We start from the raw sequence: 10,145 nt of genomic DNA on the forward strand, positions 1-10,145 counted from the left end.
ACTCATTTCTCCTGGAAGTTGTTCATTTGCTGTCTTAAATTAATGCACAAGATTAAGAATAATTTAGGTATCATTTCTATTTCTTTAGGGCCTGCTGTGCGTTTGCCAATATATAAGAAGTAGGCTATGGTGCATTGTTGAAGTTACTGTTATGCCTTCAAAGAGTGACTTAGTACCAGTTATAGAAAATATCTTGCAGGTGCCTTGCAACTCTTTAGGTCTTCAGAGATTCATTACCCATTTAATCTCCATAGCAAACTACAAGGTAAGCAGCACCAATTCTGTTTATAAGTGACGCAAATTAGATACATAATATTTAGCTGTGTATCACCACATAGCTAAGGAGCGAAGGAAAGGGATCGTGTGTCTGAGCGGCCTTCTCAGTTCTACTTTATTACTCACTCTGTTTAATGACTTAGCAGATACTGCGACTCTCCATGAGGTAAGGCATAAAATGACAGATTGTTCTCTGTTAGTTCTTTACCATGTTTTTACATAAGATGGTGACATGTACCTTCATTTTCCAAGAGTGCCTGACAGATCTTTCAAAATCTGCAGTTGTAAATCCACCTCAGTCCTCTGCCTAGTCATTAAAGGACCAGCATGTACACCCAATCTTCTGGGAAAGATTGACACCTTTACTCATGTTTACTAACCTTAGTCTCATCTAAGTAATTTTGGCTTGAATTTTGCTTTCTCAGATACTAGTTTTGCTACTTGGGGTACTTAGAATATAGTTTTTCATCCAATAGATTAATCTCTTGATAAAGGCAAAGAGACCACATGACCAAATCACATGCCTAAAGCTCCTCTGAACACTGCATAAAATGTATGACCAAGTCTTGAGTATGTAAGTCCTTCGGGGAGACCATTGGTACCCCAACTGCAGCATTCCTTATCTGGCCCTCAAAACGCCCATGTCCATCTTATAATGCAAACATACATTGTCATCTCCAAGTGTACCAGTTCTAGTGTTCAAAAATCTAAAGCCTCGGACTCAGAGCTAAGGTTTACCTCTGTAAAACTCAAAAATGTGTTGTGTTCTTCCTTGATAGACTAGCACAGATTAAAATCCCATTACAGAAGAGAACAGTAGAAGAATAGCAAACACACCCGAACCAGAGCAAGACCAGAATCCAGGAAGGCAGACATTAATACTGTAGCCCCATGTCTGGGGTGTGGTGCAAACCGGTAGTGAGATTGTAGACCCTCAGAAGAGGTCATAGCATGCCTTCTTCATAGTATTTTCCTTTAAAGCCCATCTGGCCTCAATGTGGGCTCTGCTCATTGCCCACGGGCTTTCTTATGTTCCTTATTCCTGGCATGTCCAAGTTCTGGACCTCAGTTGGAGCCTAGCTACACTCTCGCAGGGGCTGTGTGCTAGGATCCAGCCTTGATCCTTCATTCCTTAGACTTCCAAGGTTTACTTTAAAATTTAGATAAAAGCTAGGATTTTCCCTTCACAATCTTCTCATTTTGAAATTTTAATAATTATAATGGAGGATCTCAGACCCAGACGGGATATTATGAAGGCATAATCCAGCCCTGCCTTAATCTACCAGTGTCTGGGTGAATGTTTGGCACCGATCTCCAGCAGATCTGCCATGATTGAATGAGCTGCCTCCAAGCTGCTTCTGGCAACAGAATTCCTAGACCAATTGGAATGTCCCTCTCACCAGAGGTGCTCTGCTTTTACACACGTGAATATGAGGAGTGGCTGAACAGTGCTCTTCTTCCTTCAGACCTTCCAGGGCACTGAAGTGGACAAGGTTATCCGACCAGAGCCGTTTGCACTCCATGTACACTGAGCCTTCCCCCGTTAACCACACATGGCTAGATTTGTTCCTCTTCGCAGAGGTCTGCCCACATTTCTCTTTGATCCACCTTTTCATTGTCTATCCCATGGACCTGTGTCCACTCCAAATCATAGCCAGGTTCCCGGGTATATGATTCTCAGTGTGGTCATTTGTCCAGCTGGGTATAGAGGCTACTGGGACCACCAATCCCCCGCTACAGCCATAGGGTTTGATGAGGTAAAAATCCTTTGGATATGGTTCCCCACCTTGGCACCCAAGCTAGAAAGTGCAGGGAACCCCTCCTCAGTGTTGGCTCACTGTGGAGATCACACTTCTCATAGATTGTTTCTGCAGCACCAGATTCTGTGTCTGCCTCTTGCCAGGGTTTTCTTTCTCTTTTTTATTTAAGACCCCGTTAAGCAAGATTCTTCTACCCCACCTGCCCTGTCATCAGGTACAAAATCGGATTATTTTTCTTTTACAAATAGAAAGTGTAGTACTTCTGTATTTTATTACAAAATTCTGTCTGATTTTGTACTCCCTTTTCTTTCTGCACTACCCTCCTATCCACGATGCCATCTGCCTGCTGTTCAGCCTTTCTCTAGGAGCTGCATGAATGCACTGGATAGCTCTCATCTGCCACCTTCCCTCTGTTAAAGTGTGAGCTGCTGAGGACTCATTCTTTTTGTCTGATAGAAAACCTATGCTTCTCTAGTTTAGGCTAATGATACTAAGTTCCTATTGTACAAGGGCGTATCTGCAGGGGGCTTGTCCATTTTGATACCCTTGCTTTAAATACCTTTTGTATTGGTGAAGGTAATTATTCTTAGAATTATTGAAGACAGTCCAAAGAAATTTAGCACACTCAGGCTATTTCAGAGTGAACCTCCTGGTATCTTCTTCTATCTCTTCCCTGAGCAATCGTTGTGGACAAAGTCTTTTTTAACCCTATATCCTGGATTCTGTGAGGATATCTAAATCATTTTATGGTACCTATATCTGAATTATATTATGGTATACATTTTTTTTGTTGACCAGATTATGTCAGCTACCCAGTATATACTCTATTTAGCATTGTTTAGACAGAAATTTAGTAAAACTCAATTTTAGAGAAAAGGTATTAAATGATCTCAAAAGCTGTTTTTTTTTTTTTTGTTTTGTTATGTTTTCTGTGTGTGTTGATAACAGTGTTGATCTTCTAACACCTTTTCCTAGTTCCTAGATAGCATAAGCACATCCTCAATCTGCGGTGCCTTTTCCTATGTGCACTTTATTGCACACCATTGCTAAGAAACTGTGTGCAGCTCCTACTGTGTGCCAGACCCTGTTCACAGATGACCTCCTCTTCCCTCACAGAATGCCTCTGAGGTAAGGGTTATTATATTTCACATGGAAACACAAAGGCTGAAAATGAGGCGCCTTTCCCTGTGCATTGTGTCATTAGTCCCTGAGTCACACACCAGGGAAGGTAGCCATGGAAACTGTAGACAGACAATCCCCGGTGTGGGTTCCTCATACTTTTAAGGACTAAATTGACATTCCTAAATCTTGAGACCTTCATTTCTGAAGGCCAGTAACTCTTGAGGATTCAATAAGAATCACCATATCGCTGGGCAGTGGTAGCACCTTTAATCCCAGCACTCGGGAGGCAGAGGCTGGTGGATCTCTTGACTGTGAGGCCAGCCTGGTCTACAAGAGCTAGTTCCAAAGCTACAGAGAAACTCTGTCTCGAAAAACAACAAACAAACAAGAAAACAAAAATCACCATATCATATATATTTACCCAGAGTGAAAAAAATTTATGTTAAAAACCTTAATTCATCAGGAAGCAAGTATTTATAGTTGATACAAGACTTAAGTGTTCTGATGGTTTTACCTGTTTCTATTGCCTGTTTTTGTTGTTTGTTGGTTCTTTTTAATTAGTTGATCTACACAGGTGATATTGTATAGAAAGTAGAAGGAGACAACAAGAGTTACCACTGGAGAATAGTCTCAGTGGAGCAGGCTGTTACCTGGATTTGTCAGAATAACCAAGGAGAGAACAGATGCCCACATTGCTAGCTTCAGAAAAACAGCTGGCAGAAGCACCTAGTCAACTTTTAGTGATTTTTCATGTGCAGCACCAGCATCAACCTGTCCTGTATGGTCAGGCTTAGGCCCTTCCTGTCTCTAGCTGGCTGTCTATAGACATTTTCTATTGCAAGTACGGGCTAGGGAAAAATACCCGTCCTGCCACTGCATAGACAAAAAGTGTTAAGGATCCAGGCTAACAGCAAGGTGAGAGTTGAAGCTGCATGATTGATAAGAGTATTTGGCAAACAGATAGAAGAATATTGTGATTTATAGAGGGCTTTAAATCCAGGGTGCTGAGGATGTAGCTCAGTTGATAGAATGCTTGCCTAGCATGTATAAAACATGCACAAATCTGTCTTGATCAGCAGGACCACTTACATGGGTCATGGTGGTCTCTGCCAGTAATACTGTCCCTGGGGAGTGAAAGCAGGGGCTCAAAAGCCTCAGTCTTCAGCTACTTAGCGTAGGTAAGGCCAACCCAGTCAGCATGAAACACTGTCACAACCACACAAACAAAGAACATTTTAAGTAGAGGCGAGGCTGTAGAGGTAGTTCCGGTGGCTGTAGAGGTAGTTCAGCTGTAAAGTGCTTACTGAGGAAGCTTGTTGATCCAGGTTCAAGCCCCAGAATCCACAGAAATAGCTAGGCATGGTAGCACACACTTGTAATCCCAGCAGTGGGGAGTGTAACCAGAGACTGTGTTTTTTCCCAGCCACCCAGACCTGAATAATCACACAAAAACTGTAGCTAAATGTGTATAAGGGGGGAAAACTGCGAGTCAAATAATCCCAAGATAACTCCAAAAGATTGTAATATTATTCTTTATTGTAAGGGAAAAACTCACGGAACAGGAATGGGAAGTCCAACTTCAAAGTGTAGAGTGCAGGAACAAGAGAGAGAGATAGCTGGGCAGATGGCTGGTTTTCTCTGGGTACCCAAAAGGTCACACCCCAACCTTGTCCAGGCTCTTAAAGGTCATTGGCTGAAGGTTCCCCATCAAGAAACTTTATTAATTACAACACTTTTTGGCCTCTTAGCTCAGGCTTCTTATTAACTAACTCTTATATCTTAACTCATTCATATTAGTCTATGTATCACAATGAGGCTTTGGCTTATTGGTAAAGTTCCTGTGTCTTTCTCCTTCAATAACTACATGGCATCTCCTTGACTCCACCTACTCTCTATCTCTGTTTGGATTTCCTGCCTGGCTTTACTCTGCTAAGCCATTGGTCAAAACAGCTTTATTCATTAAGCAATAAAATGAACACATATACAGAAGGACATCCCACATCAGGGGAAGGAGGGGGAGTGGGGATAGACACAGAACAGAAGCTCTGGCCCTTACTGGCCAGTCACCTTAGCCTGTTCAGCTAGCCTCAGGTTCTACTGAGACCCTGTCTCAGACAGTAAGATGAATAGCTCCTGAGGAATGACATCCATGCTAGACCTCTGACTTGTGCATGCACCCATACACATGAACATGCAAGTGCTCAAAACAAAAAAGCTAATCCAGTTCACTCCAATTCTAGAAACGGCACTTTTTCTCCTCACAACTGCCTTTAGCCATTGCTGCGTGATCAGTACCTTCACCCTTGTTTCTCTGCTTTATCCATGCCTCCTTTCCCTCTTTTCTCCATTCACAGTTGACAGCCAGACTTTCAGGACACAGTCAGAAAATTGAGGGAATTGGTAGATTCCCAGTTGCTTGCTTATGCTTAAGAATCTCCCAAAGAACAAAGTTCTTTCATAAACTTTGATGGTGTTGCCATGACCACTCTGGGAAGCAGTGAGGAAACAAACTTCACTAGCTTCTCTGGGAACTCTTGTTTGCTGATGCATTTATGCTTCTTAGATATAAAGTATTTGTGTGGGTACTGTTCTTGGCTCTTGGGACATGTCAGTGGGAAACACAGACCCTTTCCCACACTGCTTTAAGATGGATGGTGGATGGGCAGTAAACAAAATAAACTGTGTTGTACCTTAGATAAAGAGTGCCTCTACAAGAGAGCAAAATGTCAAGCAAAGCAAGGAAGATTCACAGTTACCATAGGTTACTTGAACATCACTCACATGGATTACCTACATATACAGTCTCATAATTACGTATACTTTGTCAGAAGTTTTCACATTAAACAGCTCTGCTTTAATGTCCAGTTGGAACTACTAAGATGAATCAAAGTGTATTGAAATTACTGTCAGGCTTTTTCCAATGATTCCTGTGAAAATCCAAACAGGAGAATGATAGGCAGATAAGTGACAACTCAAAGTCAAAGAATGTCTTGAGTATGTCTCTTACTTACAGCATTTTAAGGGTGAACATAATCAGGGCAGGTTGTCCATGATTTTACAGTTTGTCGGTTTCTGGATGTAGTTGACAGATCCAGTGCCACAATGTGCCCTAAAGAAGTGTCTTAGGGTTCATAAGTCACTTTCTTCTGAGTTCACTCTGAGGCTGTCACATGTAATGGTTGAAAATACATTTCACAAGTTAACTAGTAAAGAAAGAATGGAAGATTTGGCAGGAGAGGAATTCTCATTTACCACAGCTCCTGTCTTGATGGCTACTGTTAGAGTTTACATGAATTCTGGAAGGCCAGCTTCCAGGTGTGGCCACTTGTCCCGAAATGGAGGCAGTGGTAATACTGATGGAAAAATTTAGAAACTGACACATTCTGCAACTGGGTGTTTTATTTTGATGGTGAGATGTTGCCAAATTCTGCAGCTCGGGTGTTGTATATGGTGGTGAGATGGTGCCATTGAGTGCTTCATCTCACTGTCTCACTCAGCCAGCTCTACAGTGGGAACCTTTTAAGAACAACTTCCCCTTAAAATATAGCACAGAAGATGAATGCCATCATTGTGGCTGTCAGTGGTGTTTCAGACAACGCAGGCTTTGAGGACTGTGGACTGTGAAGCCCTGGGAAGGAGAGGAAACTATCCTGGAGGCAAACTTTGTGATATGATGTTGCTCACGGAGTGAGTGATCCAGTCCACACTATGTATATCAAAAACACAAAGAAGTGAGGAATTGGAGTGCTGGAAAAAAACTCTTGCAACTGAAATTGGGAGAGACGGGCGGGGTACTAAGCAGGGTTGAGGGAAGCGGGGAGCTGAGAGAGATGAAAGGGGAAGGAGAATCTACTAAGACAAATTGTTCAGAAATGCCACAGTGGTAACCTAATACCGCATATGCTAGTTTTCAATCCAGTCACATGTTTGAGTCCAAGATTTATGTTTTCTTGTTTGTAGAATGCCACACAGCTCCTAGAAAAGCTTATTTGTTGATTTTTTATTTAAAATTATACAGTAATTGAAGGATAAGTTAAATATATACACATACTCATTTTATTTTGATAACCTAAGATACATACATATGTTTATTTGTATATGTGTATGTAGATCTTAGGGTCTGTACACATCCTAAGAAGGAAATAATACTTAAGGGTAGAGAGCCTTATGAAGTCTTAACTTCATTCATAGCCCATCCTGCTATGTGGAGTAATGATGATTTCAACAGGTTGATGTAACTTGTGGTGGCAGGGTGTTTTTGTTGTCGTTTGTTTTTTAAGCCTTGTAATAGAAGGACAATAGATGGACTGCCTTTCCTGAGTCTAACCGTTATTGCTGTGATTTAATTATAATGTAGATTGCTGGTTGCCAGGCAGTATGGTGTAAGGTGATCTGCTACATTACAGCTTTGGATTTCTTCTTGGCAGCCTGTGAGATTTTCTTGTTTCTTTATCATATATGTTAGCCACAGCTTCTCATGCTCTCCTGGTGCCAGCCTCTTTACTCACTATTTTGTTTCTTGTGAATCGAGTAAATCTAAATGCATCATGTAAAACCATACAACACTTGGCTTTTTGTGATACGTATATGTCAATTGACATGGTTTTAAAGTCACATCTATTTCTGTTACGGTAGAATTATATTCAAGTGTGAGTTTACACACTTTGTACCACATTGTGTTGTCCATTTGTCTTATAATATTGTCCCTCTCTTTTGCAGCTCTTCAAATTCATGTTCTAACAGGACCATGAGCCAGCTCTCAAAAGCATGTCATGCTGTGCCAAAGACCTTTGTAGCTTTGCTGTTATGTTCTTCACTGTTTGTGGCACACTCTCAGTTGGCATAGCTCATCTTTGGCACTTTTCTTTGGCACTTAATTGGATGACTTAAGTGCCTTCCAAGAACACTTGTAAGTATTTGTTAAGTAATATAGAAAATTTAATTGTTATTATCTTCTCAGTAATAACTATTTGTGTTTGTTATTTGGCCACCTTGTATTAAAAATGATTGTTTATAATAAAAATGACCGCATGTTTCACAAACACATCCCCATCAAAAAAGTTAAGAAAATGTGGGATGCTGATGCTTAGGAAAGCAGTCCTCATGGACCAGGCATTACGAGCATGCCTGTAAGTGGAGACAGGAGAATTAGAAGTTCAAGATTACCTCTTTCCTCTACATAGCAGATTTTCATGGTCAACCTTCAATACCTGGGAACCTGTATCTTACATATAGAAAGCAATTCTCGATAATGAGGTGTCATGAAATAGATAGAAAAAGCCAGCACTGTTGAAATGGTCGACATCTTTTTAATGTTCAGTAAGAACTGTTTTTATTTTTTTTTATTGGAGGTGTGTACACACTAGCATGTACACTAACATGGAAGTCAGAAAACACACTTGCAGGAGTCAGGTCTCTCCTTGCACCATGTGGGTTCTGGTCACAGTGCGGACCCGGGCCACCCTGCTGCACTGTAGGTAAGGGCTGTGGAAGCTCAGTTCTTTAATACTTGGTTCTGGGTCATCTTGCACAACAAAAGACCAGTAGTTTATATTTTTGTACCTGTTGACTATTATTTCCATCGAGTTTCAATTTCAGATAATGTAATGAGAAAAAGGAAGTTATAATATTTAAAGATAGATGGCACAGGAATTTCTTAGAGTCTTTTCCCAGTGTTTTCATGTATACAAAGAACAGCAGTGGTCTGAGGCATTCAGTGCCGTTCAGAAAGAGTTAGCAGCCAGGAAAGGAGATTGATTGCATGGCTTTAAAGTGACCTTGGTGGGAAGGGGGACAGAGTCCTTGGTTAATACTGTGTTAGATAGAAGTTGGGAATGGAAATGATTTCATTAAGACCCAGCTTTGGCAACACCTAGTCTCCTGGGCCTCACTTTGAGAGAATGTGAGAATATTAAATCCTTGAATACATAAAATTCTGGCCATCCTTTAGAAATCTTTCATTTGTAAGAAATGTTTAACTTCAGTCCTAAGGAGACCTTGTGTACTTTGTTTTATCCAGAGTATACATTTGATTCTAGACCCTATCATGACTTGGACCAATTAAATAAAATTTTGTGTGCTGTTTATACCAGGTGAAAATTACATGCAATCAGACAACTTTCTACTCGTGCAGAAGGCATTGATTGATCTAAACAGCAAGAATATTTCCAAGGTCAATAATTTCCTTCTGTTTTACTGCCTCATTCACTGGGGAAGTCATCCTTAATTATTACCTTGTTGCTTAATACACTTGTTTTCTACATAGTCCCACATGTTTGGGAACTGAGCTTTGCAGTTGTTAAGGAAGTTAATCGAGTTTCAGGACTACATTATTTTTCTCCCCTCTGGCCTTGTTCTTTTGCATGTGCACTGCTGTGCATCCTGAGAGACCCTAAGTTCAAATCACTGTCTTTGTCTCTTGTGCACAGTACTCCATCTTTCAAATAGAAATCAAGAAAGTAGGAAAAATGTTTATTTCAGAAAATTGAATTTATTTTTCATTGAGTCAGTTTTGAGCCTTAATGCTGTATCTTTCCTGTGATTTTTCATTTATCCAAGTTACTACATATGCCTAGTCAATGTTTTTGTTTAAAAAAAAAAAGTTGCAGGTGCCTATTTGTAAAGGTGCCTTTAAATGGAGATTTTCCTGGGCACAGGGAATGCTGACAGTACTGTCCTTGTCACTGGCTTACCTGACTTTGTTTCTCTTTTCCTCTCCACTTCCACTGTTTTTGCTTTGAATTAACAGGGCAGACTAGAGCTGGGTACCAGGAGTGGTATTTAGTGAATTATTTACGTGTCAAGAGTAAGGAAGGTACTTTATTCTTAGTTCAAATTTCACATGTAGCAAGAGCTTGCAAAGAATCAATCTATCTATCTATCTATCTATCTATCTATCTATCCTTTAAATCTTATAATAAATGGAAATTACTTTCAAAAAAAAAGCTTTGATTCTCTTGGTTTGTTTTAACTTAGCACTTGTTTTTT

At 40.5% G+C, this 10,145-nt stretch overlaps 1 protein-coding gene across 1 annotated transcript in view; it reads left to right on the forward strand.

The window, feature by feature from the left end:
• LOC126509606 (THO complex subunit 2-like) overlaps positions 1–10,145 on the forward strand; it is a 31,898-nt gene that overhangs the window by 13,613 nt on the left and 8,140 nt on the right. The window contains exons 4-6 of the mRNA XM_050155583.1: positions 89–3,164; positions 7,878–8,067; positions 9,251–9,330. The gene's annotated coding sequence lies outside the window, so the exon portion shown is untranslated. The remainder of the gene's footprint in view (positions 1–88; positions 3,165–7,877; positions 8,068–9,250; positions 9,331–10,145) is intronic.

This window comes from Alexandromys fortis, unplaced genomic scaffold (genome assembly GCF_014885135.2).
Source record: "Alexandromys fortis isolate MF-2015 unplaced genomic scaffold, M_Fortis_MF-2015_v1.1 scaffold_87, whole genome shotgun sequence".
NCBI lineage: Eukaryota > Metazoa > Chordata > Mammalia > Rodentia > Cricetidae > Alexandromys > Alexandromys fortis.